Here is a 22,236-nt window from a genome sequence, read left to right as displayed (position 1 = left end):
GTTCTTCTTTAAGTGCCAAGGACTATTTATTCCGTGCTTCAATAACTGACACTATTTTTACCGCACTATCTTTAAACTTATCGTTAGGTGCTGTACGGATCATTTGTCAAACCTCACAATGAAAACAGTCTCATTGCACTTGCTGTGCAGCCTTTCAAAAGCCTGGCTGTCTGGTTGTCTTAGGACACTGCCTGAACTGCGTGACTCACAAGGTTCGAGCCTGCTTGTTGGCAGCTTGGGAATGGTATGTGCAATAACAAAATACGGTGAGATCATGCTTCCTCTTGTCAGGATTATTGATCAAGTCTGAGTCTTGTTAAATTCTCTGACAAGAGTTCTTCTTAAGATTTATTTTTAACGACGTCTGCCTCCTAGCCAGTCGTACAGGGAACCCTGTCTGTTACGAATCCCAGCCAAAAAAATTTCTGTGAGCAATTTCAGCCGGAGCACACTACACAGAGTCCCTGCTCCATCACCAATCCGGAGGAAATTGCTTGCAACATCCGTATTTTCTGGACAACCACCACTGCACAACTGCACTATTATTAAATGATCTTCAACACATCATTTACTATAATCTTGTGATAAATTGCCTCAAAGAATAATTTCAGCACTTTCAGAAATCGTAATGTGCAATGACTTGCCTTAAAAAATCATTAAAGTTCCTAATATATTAAATTATTGCTTTCATGCAATGTAATTGTGTAAAATCAACTGTTACGGCTATGCTATAATGTCATGATACACCTTAGAGGACGAGATTTGTCAGCTGAATCAAACGTATCGTCACAAAATTATGACCAATTAAATTTAGTGAAACCAATTATACTGGTCAGATTTTATTTGATCGATTATCTTGCTTTAAAATCACTCTAATTCACTTAAACATTCTCCTATCTTGGATCTGCTGCTAAGATGGAGCCATAATCACTATGCTCTGCGGAAACCCTGACAGAATCTTGAAACAAAACATTTGTCAAAATAATCTCCGGAGCGCTGGTGAAATCACTTACTGCCAAACCTGTGCAGTTGCTCTGGAATTAGCAGCTCCGTGTTTTGTTACTAGATTCTGTCAAACTGTTCCACTTCTTCATAGTATGTGGTTCCATCGTGCTTTACCTAACAACAGGCCGGGGGAAACTTCCAAGACTTAAAATGAATTTGACTGGTCGCCAAAGGAAATACAATTCATAATATATATTTGGCCGCTGTGACTCATTTCGCTGGACTGGTTATGATTTTGCGAGGAGTTTTTGACACCCCTGACAAATATCATCCCTTAATGCTGTGTTTATGCTGCTTTTCTCCTGACAGTATGGCAAAATGCAACAGGGTGTCAGATTTACATGTTTCCACCTCCACATCGGGTCAAGTCAGCACATTACTCTTGGATCGTGCATTCGTTTTGTAATGTATTGACGAGCCAGTTGAACAATTGAGTCTAACAACATTAAAAGAAAAATTCAGTCTACAATTTTGAATGTAGGATTAAGGAGCTAGCCAAGTGTGATTTGCGGCCACCCACATTTATAATGTGCGGATGTAAACCGCATTGCACCTAAATCATCTCCGTGAGATGGCATCAAGAGCAGACACTAAATATAATAATCCTTGCAACTGATATAGCTAGTGCCTTTGATATCTGGAGGACTCAATTGTTCAACTGGCTCTTCAATACATTTTAAAAAACAAATGCACAATCTAGACATAATGTGCTGACTTGACCCTATGTGGAGGGGAAACGTGTAAATCTGACACCCTGGTGCATGTTGCAATACTGTCAGCAGCAAAGAAGCATAAACACAGCATTAAGAGATGATATTTGTCAGGCGTGTCAAAAACTCCTTGCAAAATTATAACCAGCCCAGCGAAATGAGTCACAGTGGCCAAATATATATTATGAATTGTATTTCCTTTGGCGACCAGTCAGATTCATTTCCAAGCCCTGGAACTTTCCACCCGTTATCCTGTGAAGTGCTACAAGACATCACCTGTCATATCAAATATAAGGATTGTTATTATTATTTTTAAAATCAATAAAAAGGCTACAGAAAAATAACCAGTCAACAGCAAGTATCAGAACTACCTGACCGCAGAATAAATAAACAATCATACACAACATTGTCTCACAGCACTTGGTTCATAGGAATCATGTCTGAAGGTAATTATAGCTTGAATACAAGAAATCTTATTCAAGGTCATAACAGTCCAGACAATGTCAGATGACATTCCATGCCTTTTAACTTGACCTGACTACATCACTAGAACACTGGGGATGCCGGTTGTTAATTGGCACAGAAGTGATAATTTCTAAATACTGCAGTTTTGAAAACCAGTAAAATAATCTACGACTCCTCTGGTGTCGCTAGACCAGAATTAGGACTAGTGCCATGCAGAACTGCAATGACAGTCAGCCCTGCCGGGATTTCAGAGATAAATTTAAAAGAGTGGAGAATACAAATGTTGTCTATTGTAGCCAAAGTTGTCGAGGTGAAATTCAAGGTGAGACTGCATTGTTTTTGTCACAAACAAGGTGCCTAGAATTCCTTACTTGAATGTTGGATTTATCGACAGAAGGTCACGTGTTTGAATCTCAAGGCTTCCCTGTCACTCAAACTGGCTGGTCCCATTTGGGAAAATAGTGGTTGTTCTAAGCCAGACCGTTGAATGGTATGTCAAGGGGATGCTTTTAACCTAATAATTCCAGCACACCTTGCTGAGCATTGCTGGGCTGCAGCAATGCTGAGGAACTCTGCTGACGATTCACAGTCCAGTTGGTTACTTAGCTGAAGAAGCTTGTGAGAAGGGGTTTCCATTTATTTTACAATAGACATATTATAATGGACACAAGGACCTTTATTCCAAATGCATAATTTTACAGGTATGTAGGTTGCATTCAAACTTTGGTGCCAAAGATGGGCGTGCAAACCACTGTGCAATCCAGGCCCAATTGTTTTTTTGCTCTTGTGTTATTTAAGCATCTGACTCTCATCTTTCATTCAGCCCCATAGCTGTTCGCCTCCCTGCAGTTAAAGAATGGGTAAGTGGTGAAGAAAACATTCCATTGCTTATGGCAACAGTGTTCCTTCACAGCTCAGTCATTGGAATACAGCCTTTGCCAGCATAAAGCAGAACAAGTGCAATGCGTTTCATTAATAATGGGACATCCCAACTCTAGCAACATGAATGAAAATTGTCCATACAGTTCTCACGTTAACATGAGGGTCTGATTGTAAGCTCCATTCAACCATCTACCACAGAGGTGTGAAGGGAATGCCTTTTTTACAGCTCTAGCAGAAAGCCTACACAGAGCATATGTACTCAAGCAGAGAACAGATGTTTCCTAATTCTAGTCTTGGAGTTACTTGTGCAGTTGCATTAAGATATATCCTCATGGAAATGGTTTCAAAGGCTATGAGAAATGGCCAAAAGCTTACAAAACAAAAACATTTCCGCACACCATGAAAAATCTATTGGCGCTTAAATCAAAATGAAGGGAGCAGGCAGGGTGGGGAAAGAAAATATTACACTTTTCCAAGCTCCACCATTTGAAAAGAAAATCTTTTTTGAATCACAACACTGGCAACACAAAAGGGTAAAGTGATGGTTCCAATTCCCGTGAGACCCTCAAACTACATCAGAGGGCTAACGGAGTGATTGACAAGTAAGATTCAGTAATGAGCTGGTCTGGGAATTGAATTCAAGACTGAAGAACCAGGTCAAAACCTCACGCTGAAGACATGTTAAGGAATCTCTGATACCACAAACCCCACCCCTCCCAAAAAAAACACTCATTCCTATTTGAATATAACATTAATTAAGTGTTATTCTTTGTGTTGTGGAAACTGGGGGCAGTTTGTTTTTCTTGGCTCATTTAATATTGCTTAACATTATTGTTCTGATGCTAGTTCTCACTGTTGTGCATCACTGTTTGAAAGTCACTCTTTAACTGCTTTCCTTATAATGGTGGTTTCTTCACAGCAGGGGCCTTTATGTGAACGTCGCCATTAGTTTGAAACCTCACACTCCATATGTCTCCAGGTAGAGTTTATCCAATGCCCTATTTATACTGCACAATTAGCGTCCATTTGACGCTATATTGTGTCACATCTATCATGTACCAAATTGTCAAATATTAATGAGGTTTTTATTGCTCTATTATAATGGATTTCTTATTGAAACACACACAGTGAACACAATGCTATGTTTAGTGTTTAGTGGCTGATATGTATGCATTATACATTTATAATTGCACTCACTGAGTATCAGCTGTAAACCCTAACTTCACTGCTTGTAGCCCAGCACACCAGACAGTATATTAACAGCTACAGGAAAATCAGAATAAAGTACAGGCATCCTTAAGATCATGTTTGCTGGCAGTAAATTGTATGTTTTCATTGATAAAGTCTACTCCCTTCAGGTTTTATCTGTGCTGTCCTAATACCATGGGGAATTTGTGACAGACTGCAAGTGCATTAGGGTTGTTTGTGGATCATTGAGTTAATTGGAACTCAGGTTATTAACTCAGTATGAATGACTGTGATTGCCGGTCTATGTAGGGTTTTAGCCAGAGCTTGTATCCTCTTATCACTATGGTTTCTTTAGTTCTGTCACTAGCGCTTAGACACTTAATCAAGCAAGGGTGCAAAAGAATACATCAGCAGGATATTAGGGGTTTGGAGAGAGCCTGGATAGAGGATAAAAGAGCACTAACCATTTTGTTGGCATTCATAGCTCCATTTTAGATTTAGAACCATGAAAATCATTCAGTAATAAATTTGCAGCTACTCTACAGAAGATTGTTGCAGATTCATTTTCAGAAGATAATAGCTGCACTCCTCATATTATCATTATTTCTATCATTCTTTTCACATGTCGGTGATAAACTATTTTGCAGCAATATCTGCCTTTTGTGAAATTCCAAGTAGAATAAGGATGCATTATTTGAAAAGACAGCAAAGGTCATGGTTTGTGTACGGAAGGCTACTTGAAGCAATTTGTGATGAGAGCAAACCCTATTTAAACAAAAATAATAATAATAATAATCCTTGCATTTGATATAACACCTATCACATCTTCAAGACATCTCAAAGCGTTTCACAGAATATACTGTAGCTCAGTGGTTAGAGCACTCGCTTTGCAAGTGAGAGACCTGAGTTCAATTCCAGGCAGGGTGAAACCTTGGGCAAGTTGCCTTACTCCACACGCCTAATAATAATCCCTCCAAAAAACAAAAACAATAATAAATTGGTCATTTTCAATCTATGACTGTTTGTGGGACGTTGCTGTGCGCAATTGGCTGCCGCGTTCGCCCACAAATATAGTCAATTCACTTTACAGTATATTCTGTGAAGTGCTTTGGGACGTCTAGAAGACGTGAAAAGCGCTATATCAAATGCAAGGATTATTATTATTATTATTGACCGTGCATTTTATATTGTATAGATCAATACCTACTGCTCGGATAGAAAACACCATAAATATAAAAAATGTCAAAACATTTCAAAGGTCTTCATAGGATTTAATGCAGAGTGCAGTAACTGTGTATTTTGTGGGTGAATCTGGTAGATAGAAGTTTTTGTCCCCACATTATAGAAGGGATGTAGAGGCACTGGAGAGGGTGCAAAGGAGATTCATAAGGGATCCCAGAACTGAGAGGTTATACCTATCAGGAAAGGCTGAGCATACTTGGACTCTTTTCTCTTGAAAAAGGAGGGTAAGGGGTGATCTGATAGGGGTCTTTAAATTGATGAAAGGTTTTCATAGGGTAGATATAGGGAAGATGTTTCCACTTGTGGGGGAGACCAAAACCAGGGAATATCAATATAAAATAGTCACAGATAGATCAAATAGGGAAGTTAGAAGAAATGTCTTCACACAGAACGTAGTGGGAATGTGGAACATGCTACCACAAGGAGTTGTTGAGGAAAATAGCATAAATGTATTTAAGGGAAAGATAGGTACATGAGGGAGAAAGGAATAGAAGGTTATGCTTGAAGGCTTAGTTGAGGAAAGGCAGGAGGAGGCTCATGTGGAGCAAAAACACTGGCATAGACCAGTTTGGCCGAATGGCCTGTTTCTGTGCTGTATATTCTAATGTATTCTAATGTATTTGCACACAGCATGTCCCATACACAGCCATGGTTAAATTTAACTAATTTTATTCAGTTAAGATCTATTTGACGAAATCGAATCTTGTGGCAATAAACCCTCCTTTTACTGTAAGTAATGAAACTGGCATTTGATACAGCGTCTTTCACGTCGGGAGGACATCTCAAAAGCTTCATAGACTCCTAGTAAAGTGCAGTGACTGTGTGTTGTGGAGGAGCTCTACTTTCAGCAGTTAAAGCAGTTTAGAGCAGCAAACAAGTCTTATGTTTTCAGGATCAAAAAGCACCTGAAAAGAGCACCAATTGAACTGGTAAAACGACGTGATAATATCTGTGATTCACTATAATATACCAAAACATGCACCAAAAATACACACAGCACATAGAATCCTGCCCCTATTCCTTTATTGGGCAAAATTACATCCAATATGCTTACGACCTCACTATCTCCCACACAGATCTCAGCATTCTGCCTGTTAACCGTGAGCTGCACCTGACATGAGATCCAGAGTTCACGCCTGGACAAGAAGTTACACACCACAAGTTGAAAACACTGTTGCACAGTTATTTCTCTGAGCCCCTCCTCTCTTTCCCATCACTCCTCCTCAGAAATCATCGTACACAGAGCAGACAACCCTACCATTCTCAAAAGTAACAAGAGGAAACAACGCACTTGATATCTTTTAAGGAAAGCTGTGCTCTCAATTTCACGAAGCCAATAGCACATCCGGCAATGAGCAACTTAAGTTTCGTTTAACACGCGTTGCGAACTGACTCTGTTTACCGTTCAACTTCATTACCTGCTCCTTTCTGGAATATGCTCCCGTGATTTCGGTTTGTGTTTACGACAAGGGATGGCGGAAAAAAGTGCCGAAATATGTATTTGATGGCAGTAACTAACCTCAGGGTTCAAATGGCACTAATAAACTGCTCAAACTTTGCTCTCAGTTTAAAATGGCATCTGAACTCCTTAATCTCGTACTTGTGTTTTGGTAACAATTTCGGGAAAAAATTTAAACTCTCCTATAATGCTTTGCGTGTAGCTGATCTGAGGCAAGCAGTCCAACTCGTAACAGATGTCTGTTTGGAACTTCTCCCATTCTAATTAATTTACTCTGGGTAACCTCAGCTATTCTATATTAACGTTACGAGCACATCTTGTACACATTAGTTATTGTTAGCTACATAATGGCATAATCATTTTATAAAGTCCAATAAAGTTGTCATGTGTCCACTGAAAAGTTTTAGTGGTTGCAATAAAATGAGGGAGATTATTATTTACAGACATCTTTCAACTTTTTATTTTACTATTTTTCCTTTGTTTCATACATATAAACTTATTTTCCTTCTTTTTCTGTTCAGCCTCTGTTATTCCATAATTGTTTTCTTTTCGTTGTTTTCTTCTTCATACTTTTTGGTTTTCTAAGGCACTTCACTTTTAAATATAACCACAGAATCTATAGGTTACGAAATACCAGAGTTTAGATTCACTGTTTTACATCCCCATTATTCCGATAGATTACATGAAAGTAAAATCTAATACAATGATTCCATAAGAATGGGGGAGTGGGACTAGTTGGATAGCTCTTTCAAAGAGCTGGCACAGGCACTAAGGGCTGAATGGCCTCCTTCCTTGAGGTAAGATTCTATGATTCTACAATGGGAAATGGCGATTCCAACATTCATGTGATGAATGGTGCACCATGAATTCTGCTATGCCTGGTGTGAAAATGGCAATAGCTGTCATGCCATCTGAAGAGTCAATGAGGAGGCAGCTTCAATTCGCTTTGGTAGTGGATTGACTGCACTAAACGGTCGATTGGGGAATTTTATAGGCCAATGTAGCAATTCCAAAATCTTACACAAACATCTTACACAAACTGGGGTAACAGTCCAGTTACCCCAGTTAGACAATCAAATGGCACCCTGGCTTCCAGCAGGAACGGAGAATCATGGCAATCTCATTCCAATTAAATTTGTTTTCCAGCAAACATTTTTCAAAGAAATTATTTCCTGCAGCTGGAAGCCAAAATTAATATTCGGGCACCATTTTTCATATTAGGCTCTTGTTTGCTGTGCAATTTACAAAACACCTTTATTGCTCGGAGCAATATGAATGAATATATGAACCATAATCCCGATGTCCTTTGGTATGATTTCAAGGTGAGACTGGCCTCACAGGAATTAGACGGCATTGAGCTCTTTGCAAGATCATTTTGCCGTAAAAAATGTTATATAAACATAACCTTGTACTTTATTCATCGCTTTGTAAGACCTATTTTAAACATCCTTTACGAACACCCAAACATTACTTTGCAATCCATTCCGTGGCCCTGCACGTTGGTTTGATTTGACTTTGGCTGCTTTGCAAGTGGAAATGACATAATACGGCACAGCAGCTGAATGACAGTGCGCCACTCAAAGTGAGCTTATGCATGCCACTGGGCTATTGTCCATTTCCCCACTGAGGAGAAGGTAAAACACTGCTGCTGAGCTGGAGATGGATCATTTCAATTTACTGCGGTTCGTCTCTCTCTCTCCCTGGTGTGACCAATGGTGTTAGCGCTGTGACTAAAATCGTTCACTGGGAGGGCCGATTGTAGGAATTCCTACCTTTCCAAAAATAATACAACCATGGCCGGAAAAACTCATACTTGGGGAAACTGTGACCAGGTTTATAAACAATGTGTACAAACCAGACGAGACTGGATTGAAGCTTCAAACCTGGAGATCTTGCGCACAATTAAGTGACTAAAACCACATGTGTACGGTCTGTAATATTTCCAGGTTCCCAGGTATTACTACTGCCATCTTATTCTGCCAGTTTAATTACTTGTCTATCAAAAGATAATTTAAAACGGCTCAACTGGAATTGCAAAGAAACTATATTTTTCTTGTGGATTAATACTTTTTTTAAAAAAAAGCCCTACATTTTAAAATGAACAACTACAGTACAATGAATCTGCAATGCTGAGACTAAGTGCACTTCAGTGTACTTAAGTACAACTGCTTGCTTCCGAAATCCTTTACGGTCAATTTCTGAGCCAGCCAATCTCAGCCAGAATGGCAGTCAGGAGATTATAATTGGTATCAGCAGTCTTGGGAAGGGGAGAAAATCACACGCGATACCTACTTTTGTTTTGCTATCCAGTAACCCTGCTGGCAGTGGCGAATGTGTAAGCAATTGGATGGCTACAGTGCTCTACAGGATGTTGACACTCACTGTCTGGGCATACACATGAAGAACACTCTCTCATCTGGGTCAAGTACTGAAGAGCTGCTGGCATCAATGAAAATGTGTCCCAGCCGGAGCAAGCTCCTTCAGGAGAGAGAGAGAGAGAGAGAGAGAGGACGGGGAGAAGAGCAAAGGGAGGGAATTAAGCTTCAAGAAAAGAAAGAACTGAAATGAGTATTTCTTTTTAAAAATTGCTTTGTGCTTCAAGAAAACTAAATCAGTCTTCTTCTCTAAATGGGTGATGAGGTAGCCGTCTATAATCAGACATATACCGCAACAGAAGAACAAGGTGGTACACAGCAACATTGAAATAAAGTCCCTGCCTGTTTTTGGAAAACAGATCCTTGGACAATTGCCAACTCCGTAGACTTCCAAATTGAACCCAATGTCTGATTGAAAGCAATTCCCAAAGCCAAATGTAATTGGTTTCAAATAAAGTATTATTTTCAGTTGCTGAGTTGAAAACCCAGAGCGTATGGACACATCTGCCGCTGTACGCATGTTTCGCAGATTTCCCAAGTCAGGGAGGAAGCCAGTGTCATTCATGAAGTTCAGGTGAAATGCAATATTTATTTAAAAATAAAATATTGACACTCCAGGCGACTTTATAGTTTGCAGTTAAGTGCTCCATGTTAATAGAGCTGGTAAATAAGTCCTAGTAGACACATTCACAAATTCATGCGTGTTCCATTCCTAGTATGTCCATTATAAATGGAAAGGTCTTCTGAAAGAAAGTCAACTTACAAAGGTCAGTATAAATATATTGAATCTCTTAGAGTGCTTATCTTGGAGTCAATCCGTGAATCTCTCTCGCACGCACTCTTGATTTTGAAAGCAACCCCAATGGCTGACAAGAGAAAGTCAATTATCAGTCCAGTTAAAATTTAATGAAGCAGTTTTAAGTTGTTGAGCTAACAAGTTCATGTTCATGGATGAACAGATGTGCAGAGTCATAACATAAATCCTTCCAGCAGAGGCAGTGAAGAATGAAAATTACATTCAAGGTAATTTAAAGAATGAGAGTACTTCGAAAGACCTATTGCTTATATGTTAGAAGTGTGCATCCAATATCATTCATAGTGGGCCAATATTGTTTTTTACACGTACGTCTATATGTTTCAATCATTGTACCGTTCCCCCCAAAACATGACAAACAATAATGGATTAAGAGTCCCTACCAAGTAACTGCCCGATATTCAACCCAATGAGCACAAATTCTCATTACTTTGGCAATCTCACTCGATGGGAACTGATGTAGGAAATGGAAAATGTGTACTGCTGCAGGAAGAGATATTCCTTTGAGGTTGTTGTGGGGATGGGGTGCCATGTTTCGTTGACACTGTGCTGAAAGAAAATCTGAGCAATGAAGACTTAGATTCCATTACTACTTCATTTGAAAAATGTCTAATGGTGAAAAAGCAAAAAAAAAGGACCCGAGAATCATTTATGACCTGCTCAAGACGCAATTGATCCTGCTACAACTTTGTGACAGGCATCCTCTAAATCCTGGTGAATCACTATCAAATAACCAGAAATAATTACGACAACTTGAATTTACATAGCACCCCTCATGCCTGATATAGGGTAGTGTCCCAGAGTGCTTGAACGTCAGCAAGGCAAGAACGGTAGGGAGCAGTGCGGAGGCAACAAGAAAATGATAGCAGAAGGCACTTAACTGTTCTCTCTGGTGCCCTTTTATGCGCACCCTAAAGTTGTACAGTAACAAAAGGTTCACCTTTACTTGTTACATGACTAAAGAAGAAATTAAACATGCACATGTAGATGCTTACTTTCACCAGGAATGTGGTAAACAGGAGTGTCATATAACTACTGCGCCTGTGGAGAAATACCAAGTTTGCAAGTACAACCTCTAATAAGATTTGATGCCATGGCATGGAAAGTATTTGGAGAGCTGTCATATTTTGTATTGCGTTATAAGAAAAAAGGTGGGAAATGTTGCAGGAATATAAATCGTCTGGGTAAGTGTGCAAGTTGCATTTTACCTCTGCCCTAATTTGAACTTTAAAAATGTCCTGCCTTACAGACATTATACGTTGTTACAAGAAAACCCCTCAGAACTGTACTAAAAAAGTCACAAATAACAAATGTACATTTCTAATGCTACGTTTAAGTACTTGATTATACACGAAAGCACCTTTCCATCGCTTTCCATTTTTAATCTTATTTTTATTAGTGTGATAAATAACTTCTGGGATACTATTCACGCAATAAGAGTTCCACCTTGAAGATGACTTTACATCTCCCCCTTCAAGGTAAGCATAGAACGGGCCTACAGAATGAACATGACACAGTGTTCACAATTGATCAGCTCTGGGCTTGGTGAAGCTTGGACTCTGAATGAGGCAAATTTTAGACTTTTAGAAGCGTCCGCAATTGTCCACACAAGTCGAAAATGAGTGGAGGAGCTTTCACATCTTCTCCTCTGCTTACTCATGCTGCCATATCATTCCACAGGAACCAAATGTCCTTTGTACCTTGTCCATTTACGACCACTTATTTTTGCCGCAGCTTATTAAACACAAACAAACAAACAAACAACTTGCATTTATCTAATGCCCTTCATGCGGGGTAGCGTACTGCAGTGCTGTTAACACTATTAACAGTAGGAGGCCAATAGCTTCACATTATGACTACACCAATGACCTTCACCTGATGACTGCTTGTTTAAGCGCTCCCGATGGTATTCTAGCCGAGTTCAGCAAACTTAGCACAAAACGTATATCGACCCTGGGACCTTCCTCAGCTGTGTGACTGTTTCGCAACAGGCATTGGCTTTACCAACTGAGCAAACAAGGGGGCCTGTACAGGTTACATTGAACAAACTTCCAGCTTTGTTTCACAAGTAAATATTAGAAATGATAGACATGGAAGACCATGGGAGTGGGTTTAATTTGCAGTACTACTTGGGTTCCTTATATCAGGCATGTCATTTGAGAAATGGGAGTTAGATGTTGAAGTCCGCACATCTAATATCATAAAAGTATAAATTTATTTGAAACATACATTTAGTATACGTTGTGCCTGAGTGCCCATATTCAAGTTATCAGTTCTAAATATCTCATGGATATCTGGACAGATGCTGCCTACGCTAGTCAAATCTACTCACTGGCACTCTGTAATATATGAGGGTTGATCGAATGATGTTTGCAGTGGTTTTCCAAAATGATTGATTCAAAATTGATCTGCAAAATCACTGATTTGAAGTTGGTCGAAGGCTGGACGCCTTATTTCAGTGTGAAATGAATGAGCCACCTGCCCATATGGATGAAGTTCACTTTCAGTTCAAAGCATTTAAATGTACTTCATTTTGAATGTTATTATGGAAGATCCAGCATGTTTGTTTCTTTCATAAAAACATTTATGTCTTCCGATAGATAAGTGCACAAATGGTCATGATTCATAACGTTTTGCCTGCAGTGAGTCACTCAGCTATCATTCATCCTCAGTGCATTGTCTGAACTGGCTTGTGAAAGTATTATCAGCACCTTACTTAATAGACTCCTTCAATTACTAGTGTTCAGCTGTAATGAAAGTTGTGATGGGGATTATGAAAGGCTGAACATTATCCCATTGAGAAGAAATTTATGGCAGACATTTATCTGCTCAACTGATCTTCTGAAAACAAAGCGAGCGTTGAAGGGTAGTAGATACTGGAATTTAGAAAGAACTGTTTTAGTCAGATGAAAAAGAGAAGCCACACCACTCTGAACACTGAAAGCTCTTCTCAAGCAAACCTTTGTGTCAATAAATGTTACTAGCACAAAGCAGCTTGTAGACTTCTCTCAGCAGGATGCACACCTTTGATTCAACAAGGAAATATCTATCTTGTCTGACTCTTCCTTAAGTCTAGACTGAAAAGACTGGTGCTCTCCTCAATAGATGGCCAGCATAGTTACAGCATTCTGGTTAAATCTGATTACATCAAATTACCATGTGTATTTGACTGGCAATACATTGCAAATGAGCTCGAGTCAAACACTGTTACAAACGACACAGACAAAGATACAATAAGATTGAATAGTGAGACTGATAAATAATAACAAGCACACAACAAAATATCACCAGAATCCCATCCCCAGTAACCTGTCTACTTGATCCAGGTCTCTGACGAGCCAGGTAGGCTGATCAATCAATATTGTTGATTGATCAGTCTACCTGCTTGGCTCAGGTAGGAGAACTCCAGGCCCACCACAAAGAGTTGACCCAGCTCTGTTCTCCATTTACCGGGTGCGTCATCTTTCACCCAGTTGAACTCAAGAGAAACCCCACTTAGGTAAGATGTTAGGCTGGTAATTTATTCCATATGCCTACAACCTTTTAATATGAAATACATGAAGTCTGAATTCCCTATTTGCTCCTAATTTTAAAACCAAGTCCTCAGTTTTTGAACTTACACGTGATTAATTAAATCCATATGACATGTATAGAAAGATTTATATTGATTGGGAAATGAAGAAAATACATAGACTAACAATTTTAGAAATGTACTTACTAGATGTGCATTGTGCAGAGAAATTATGTATTCTAGCGAAATATATGGTGTGAAAAGTGTGAAAGTGAAAACGTTTTCTCAAAAAGAAATATTCCAGTCCAACATTGGATCAGTCGAATGAAAACGCTACTGATTTTTCACCTACATTTTCCACAGTCCTGATTTTCTAGGTCTGTCGCTTATTATTTTTTAAAAAATTGGTGCTCGCGCCACAAATTCTGTGAGAAAAGTCTCCAGGGTCAATAGATTTTGCATTTGCTCACTGGCAAAGTGAATTTGGTGAGGCAATCATTGTCTCCCTCCAAATCTCCCCCACCCCTTCCCATCGGCTTTCTGTCTGAGCTTTATTGAGTGCAGAAATACCCCAATATTGTGCTATCTCCCTATTCAGCAGATTTACCGTTCAAGTTTACCTCTGCACGTGTATATAAGTTTTCATGGAGAGCATGGTGTTACAGGTACTTCATTGCATAATATGTTTAATGCAATTGCGACAATAAAGATGATAATTATTGCATTGCGATCCTCAGCTTCCAGCTAATTCTCTGAATTTTTAGCTTCAACCCATATGTGGTCATTTAAACACTTCGCCTTTCCTCTTTTATCAGAAATGCTGCTTTGTATAATAAATTGCTTTATAAGTGAAGGCTTGAGCAGCTGTTTTGGTACTGAAATAGTCACGGTGAACAATGGTCAGTTTTGCGGTAGCAACATAGCAGTGTTTTATTCAACTGTAAAATAACTTTCTGAACAGTAATAGCTTTTTAATTTAACAGCAGACAAAGGTCTGGTGGATAGGCCTCACAACACTTGCATAATTAGCATTTGTTTAGTTGCCAACAGTGCAATTCATCACTGATAGGCAAGCACAAATAACTGAGAGACTTATCACATACAAAAACTACAATTATTATGTTCTGACACGTGCAGTAACACGCAGCCAAGGTATATCAGTAAAGAGGAATTGTATTATCCGTGATAAAAATATACTTTATAAGGCCATAAGTCAGGTTTTACTGCTAAAAGCTTGTTCTACCAGTTGTCTGGAATGTCAATGTGTCGAACAGCTCTTTATCCTACCAATGAGCTCTGCTCAATCAATGAGTGATGTTCTCTCTACTGTGCCCCAACTATTGCTGAGAAATTTTAACTGCATCTAGATTTCGCCCACAAAATATAGAGTCAATTCACTTTACAGTATATTCTGTGAAGCGCTCAGAGACGTCTCAAAGACGTAATAAGGCGCTATATCAAATGCAAGGATTATTATTGTTTCTATTATATTTATTCTACGTACAATTTAGAGCATCCAGAATTTGTTGAATAGTGAAATAGCCTTTTTTTTCCTAAATTCTTTAAAAAACTATATAAAATCGATTTCAAAGTTAAGGCTGGATTCAACAATTTGCCAAATTCTTGATGCTCTAAAATACGAGATAAAGAAACATTCACCTCACAAGGACAGTGCTGCACCACTGACAAAATGGAAAGTTCTACTAACTGATTTAACCAGGATCGACTGTTCTTTTCTTCTTATTGGAGAGTTAATGTGCCTGTTGTTAAACTGGCACATCTCCAATTTGTGGCATGTTGCACTAATAACTGATGTTATACTGATAACAGTTTAGGATTTAAGTAGGAACATGGCAGTAATTACTCAGAGATCAGAATGTCTTTGCAATTTAGAGCGCAACGACTGAGCCCAAACTAAATGCTTTCATATCCATATAAAAATAATTTCTCAAGCTTTTTAAGGAAATAAAATGATGTTGCTGTAGATGGAAGGGGTGATATTGATTCTGTTTTGTTAACCATTGCATTAATTCTGTAGGGTGATGAAAGCAAAAGCGCAATGGTCTAATTACCTAATGGAAATGAGCAGAACAGTATGGCAGGTTAGCCCTTGAGCTGAGGTGCCAGATTCCACCCAGAGTTTTTCTTTATTTAAATATAAACTTACATAAGTAAGCATCTTATGAGAAACAAACACTAACTTGGCAATAACTGTGTAAAGCCCTATGGCCACAGTGTTATGTACTCCAGAGTACATAATACATTACCATATTATGTGATTTTTACTTTCAAGTTTATGTCGAATAAATGGTTCCTGCAAAACTGTTATTCCTTACACATGTGCTTTGCTGCCAAATGCCAAAATACCAACACCCAACAGTGAGACATCTGTGCTTGCAGACTGCTGCGAAATCCAGACCATTTTTACTTGGACTGCCAAATCCTTGTCCATTTGACAGTTTAATAGGCATCAGAAGAGTAATATATTACCCTCTACTTTGGCAAAATAAATCCTAACCTCCCTTTACTTTCATGTCTTACCGTGTCTTACCGACTTTATGATTTCCCCAAACAATGGCTCTTTGCTTCAAACATGCAATCGTTTCGATTGTAATTCTTTATACCATTTTATCGTTCGTTGAATTTCAGTAATGGTAAAATATTGCAGTACTAATTTGTTAATTCAGGTTATTCTGTTCTAAATTATTAATATTGGGCCATGGGAAAACATTATTTCTTGTCTTGATTATAGTGTATTTACTCAAAGTGCTGCTTTATCAAATCCACACATTATAAATGCAAAATGCAAGAATTATTATATTGCCCAGCCACTACTGTTAAGCAAAGCACTTTGGCACGCCCTCCCAATGTGATATAAATATAAAATTGTATGTATATTTCCTCTCCATTTGTTGTGCCCTACAACCCTAAATGAAAGCAATTTATACTGGAGGATGATATCCATGACCATAACTGTGGATGAAAATATTCCTGCCGCCTCTGTCCAATGAATTATCGTCACAGTGAACCAGTGCAGTAACACATTTAATTTTTCCTTTAGAGTACTTCACCATGATAGCAGCCTGAGTCACTGATTTCTTCAATGCTATTTATTTGACCTGCAGAACAAGTCAGCTATGGGAACAAGCAACACAGGCTATCCAGAAGTTACAGGCTTCATCGCACATAGGAGTATATGGGTTATAATTATCACATCACATTTTCCACCCTTTTATTTCACGCAATGCAATTCTGCAAAAGCCTAAGTTACATTCAAATGCTTTCAAATTAGCCCAGAAGTGGGATCTTTTGCCCTATGAATTATTCGATTAAACTTTTTCTCTGGCTTTGATGGGCCCAAGTGCCATGCTTTTGTTTCCCGTCAATCACTTCGCTCTGGCATTTGGAATCTCTTTGCCACGGGTGGTTTTGAAGCCGTTCTATATTCAGCACTTCTCACTTCTTTAACTATTCACTTCATTTCTCTGATTCCCCCATTACATACGATGACTGTATGAGCCTCTAAATATGAGGCACTTTACGAATACAGTCAATCTTTACAATCTCGAATTAATGTAATTGTATGAAATAGAGTGAAAATACTACTTTGCATGTGTCAGTTGGTTGATTTTTTTAAAACCAAAATGTAGCGGATATAGTAGTCTGCTGTATATTCTTTTTTGTTGATGTAATTAGCTCCAAAAATTTGGACCAAACGCATCTTACACCGTGTTTTGGATGGTGACATACAAGTCTGGTGATTATGTGCTGAGAATAGCGTAAGGAAATGACCTTGTGACCCACTTCAGGGTGTACATAAATAATTGAATCTGCATTGCCTGTGATGCACACACAGATACCTCAGTACATGATGTGTACCATAATTCACCCTGTGTGAGCCAAGTCCCTGAAATGCTAATTTAGTAGATAGTAATGACCTTGGTGCTTTCATATCTTATCGTGTGAAAGTGTGTGTTACTAAGCCATCAAATAATAATTCAATGTGGAGTCTTCCCTGTCGCCACTAATCACATTCTTTACAGCCTGTGTTATGAGGTACAATTTGATTACTGACCTGCTATATTATGCCTCTGAAAAACAATTTAAAAATAAATTTCCTTAATACATCTATTTTGTGGTTTTGCAGGCTGCTGCTAATGCATTTTGCAGAATACATGCTTGAGTGGACAGTCAGACTGCAATCTATAACTGTCCCAGAACCACATAAAGCACACTTGCACCTAGACAAAGTTTACCCCAGAGTACATTCTCATCCTGAGGTGATTTTCCTGTAAAATCAGCCCAGGTTATTGCTTGCCATAAAGTTATTCATGAGGGAATAAAGGCATGCAGAACGTCAAGTAATTATTTTAGGGCATACGAGGATTTCTGCAGTGGCTTTTTTTCTATTTGCAGAACATGTTTTTGCTCTTTTCAGTTATCTGTACATGCTCCTACATCGCTTTATCTCTGTGTCATTGCATTCATTAGGCTGGAAAAGTGAGGGCGGTGTCTCCACCTTCCACCGCTAATTTGACAGCATTGATGAAGCTGATGGAAGGAAATGTTGGCAATATATGGTGAACACTAAGTTGTATTTTACTCAAGTTGCACTGAAACCCAAATTACATATCAGCAAGTATGCAGCAATGTTGGCATCTACAAATACGGTTTAATCATCTCTGCCACAACATGCCTGGATTAATACTGTAGATTTCAGTTCCTTGTTACTTAATGTCAGAGAATAGTGATGCCCTTAGAATATCATGTAGCCTAAACTAATGGTTAGTCACCACTACAGAATAAAAATACAACATTTCAAAGCTGACAATGAAGCCTTAGTTCATTTGCGAGAGTGATGGAACTTCTCAACTACTAAATCACCAGGGAGAGGTATTCAGCAGTCAAGTCAAAAGTCAAAGAGTTATTTATTTCTTGTTTAAACCTAGATTCCTTTCCACACGTATTCCTGTCAATACATTTTCAAGCATAACAAATTCTCTAACATAATTAGTTATTAAAATGCATTTACAAAACAAATAATGAGCCAGTGCAAAAGGGGGAATTCACATAGTCTGTTGGAAGGTATCAAGAGTGCTTCTTTTATTAGTAAATTGACTACAGCCAAGCCCAGTTGTTTGAGAACAGCAATTGAAAGCAGCAATGTCAAGGGCCTTCAATAGCACGCATCAAAATCACAAAACACACCCAAGGAAATTGCAAAATGATATATTTTTAATAATATCTGCAGAGTAAGTATTTCAAGTGAAGCTTCTGCTATAAAAGCAATGATGCAATCTTTGGTGCATTTCTCAACTGAGGTCCAGGTGCGTGTTTGGAGAAATAATCCACTGGCTCTCAGCCACCTTTTCAATGGAATATATCTATTTAACGTTACACCATTATCAACCCTCATTAAATTAGACTTAAGACTGAGTATTGTTCCAGTAGCTAAGCATCATTACTCTTCAGAAGCTATAACACTGTATATCCTCCTGTGCTGATGATTTGCTTCCTTTTGGTGCAAAGAATACTCAAGGGGAGCATTAGCAGATCAGGAGCTTAAAGCTGCACCATTCCAATACACCAGCTACAGGTCATGGTGGAAGTGTTATGTAAGTTTAAGTTCATATAAAAATACTTCTTGGCGGCTTGCGGAACATTGTTGCCACAAATTGTCCATCACATTAGCCCACAATTTACAGTCACTGCACCTTACAGCACATCCCGTGAAACGGTTTGAAGCTTCCTCCTGATGTGAAAGGCGCCACATCAAATGTATAGATACTTGGCTTATTACTTTAATAAATGAACAGGCAAAACATTATGGAATGACTGAAACAGTAACTGTGAGGTACAACGCACGCAAAGCAAACAGAGGACAGAACAGAGTGGATTATGGAGAATAAAAAAACATTGACGGTCTTGGAACATTTGTTACCGTGGAAGTGAACTATGAATCACTGCAATTCACCATTAAGTTGGCATGTTAATTGTTTAATCACCGATCACAGTATATAATCAGAATAATTTTATTGTATTTTAAAGATGTTGGAATTATTCTTTGTGGAGTGGAGAGAGTTCACAGATTCATACAATCTGTAAAGCAATTTATCACAGCTTAGTGTCAATGAGAACTCAGTCTGAAATGATGAGTCCCACAATTCGCAGCAGGGAGCTGTGTCAAATAGAACTGCAATTCAGAACTTTGAAGAGGTAGAAATATCAGGAACGTTAAAGAGCGGCAGAAATGAGAACTGGATAGCCGAGAAAAAAAAGAGCAACAATTGCAGGAGACGGATGAGCCAAGAAAAAGACAGAGCAGGCACAAAGTGAATGAGCAACGATCATCCTGCAACTCAGTGGGGGTAAAGTTTGTGTGGTAATGTTTCAATATGGACTCAGCAGTGCAACACGAGACTCATAAACCACTGATGTAAACTTGAGACGGATCACAAAGACAGAAGTGCTCTCTTACACATGCATTGTTGTCTGATTTATTGGGTGGTTAGACTTTTCCCAGGAAACTGCACCTGTGCTAGAAATTCCAGTTTTTCACTGTGCAATTTTTCAGCCTTCTGCAAATTCTCAGACCAGATTATGACATCAGTCGACAGTTGTGATATCCCCAAACTTTCTTTTTCCTGATAATATACCAGCAGGCTCGATCAGAAAAGAGAAAGAAGCTTGATCTCGCTGCACCATCAGAATGCCTTTCGTCTCCACACTTTGAACTGAGACCTCCTGGAATTGTTTTCATTTAACAGGTTGTTTGCACTTAAGATGGGTTCACATTGCTAGAAAGTGATTTCTCAGCCAGTAATACAGCCCTGAGGATCGGGAAGCTTGAATTGTACTCCTAGCTTTACATCACATTGCGACTAACAAATATGAGCACACAAATGGGGTGAATTTGCGAGATTTCATAACGGATTTCAAGTGATAATTATCACCACCAGAATTATCACATCAAATCTGTTGTGAAACTTCTCAAATTTCATCCTGAGAGAGTTCCCCATGTGTACTGATAAGGGAGGGCATGTATAGAACTCCAAATCAGGAGGTAATCTTTTCATGTCACTTGATCGACTCTTTTTTAAAAAAATCATCCCAAGAGTTTTCAAGGGGCTGCAGGGAAGTATAGCTCAATTCAGCTTCCACCAGTTACATTTATACTACACAAGAGGGAATTGAACCACACCTGAAAACACTTCCTTCCTTCATAAATAATAACTGATCCTTGCATTTTATATAACACTTTCATGTCAGAAAGATGACTCAGAGCACTTCACTGGGTTTACTGTAAAGAGTAGTGACTGTGTGTTTTGTAAGCGAGCACAGCAGCCAATTTACATTCTGCAATGTCACACAAACAGCCATGAAGTGAATGAGCAGTTTTATGTTGGGGATTGTTGGCCAGGACTCCAGGAGAAATTCCCGTTTCTTTTTGAATAATGCTAAATAATCTTTAACATCCACCAGATGGGAGTTCAGTTTAACGTCTCGGCACCTCCAACAATGCATCACAATGCACGATTGTCAGCCTCGACTATGAATTCATAGTCCCGACACAAAGCTTGAACCCACAACCTATTGACTCAGAAGCGACAGTGTTACCAACTGAACCAGGCTGACACACAAGTTGATTTATTGCACCTTTGGGACAGAATTTGTGCCAAAGTAAAAATTTACCATGAACCGTGCATTATGAATGAGGCATTAGATTCACTCTACCGGAGCTGCAAGTCCTGCTCTTTTACATAAATGAGGTATTGCAGACCTCTCACAGGGAATCAAACAGTGCTTACTGACAAATCTGAGTTCCTGATTTCAGTCATTGCCATGACCGTGGGAGGGGAGGTCACCAGCAGATTATAGCATTAGACTGTTCCTAGAGCCTCTGGCAGAGGCCTGAGATCAGTCACCTCCCTGCTTGTTGGCAGCAGTTGGTACATTGCTTGGCACAGCGAGAATAAAGAATGCAGAGGAAAACAACTTGAAAATGAAGAAAGATTTGGCTCCACAGCGAATCACACACATGCATGCATTTAACAAGACACGAGGAGAAGAGAAACACATAGCTAAACATCTTTGGACGCCTCTTACTTGGTCCACAACACCAGGTAACCCTACTCTGTTGATGTCAGCATGCACCGAATGTAATAATCAGTTGCAATTCAATAATCTGCGATTTACTTCAAGTCATTAATTGTTGCCACACAGTAATTTTCATTGCGAGCTGTTATAACCTATTCATAACGGATGGAATGCCCTGGGATGACGTGCTTTTCCCCCTACATTTCCTTGTAAAATGCATTCCTAATCCCATTATGGACATCTGTGAATGAGGTATAATTGAAGGATCTCTGCATTCTTACAGACCTATTAACTGGTTATAAACTACGAGAGGCTGAGACCTGTGAACTTTTGGACTCAAATCTAGGTACACTTGCATGACTTGGCGATACTTCTGAGCGGAAACATGCTGAACGGAAATTTGGAAAAACGATATAATCTGCCCGGGATATACTGATTCCCGGGCACATTACTCAAATGGGATACCTGCTTGGCCACCGATTGATTCC

The 22,236-nt window shown here is 39.0% G+C and overlaps 1 protein-coding gene across 2 annotated transcripts in view; it reads right to left on the bottom strand.

The window, feature by feature from the left end:
* Positions 1–22,236, bottom strand: part of aff2 (AF4/FMR2 family, member 2) — a 182,574-nt gene that overhangs the window by 19,236 nt on the left and 141,102 nt on the right. The gene's annotated exons all lie outside the window — the stretch shown is intronic.

Source organism: Callorhinchus milii, unplaced genomic scaffold, assembly GCF_018977255.1.
Source record: "Callorhinchus milii isolate IMCB2004 unplaced genomic scaffold, IMCB_Cmil_1.0 Scaffold15, whole genome shotgun sequence".
NCBI lineage: Eukaryota > Metazoa > Chordata > Chondrichthyes > Chimaeriformes > Callorhinchidae > Callorhinchus > Callorhinchus milii.
The sequence above is the reverse complement of the archived record's forward strand: the minus strand, read 5'-3'. Positions and strand labels throughout refer to the sequence as shown.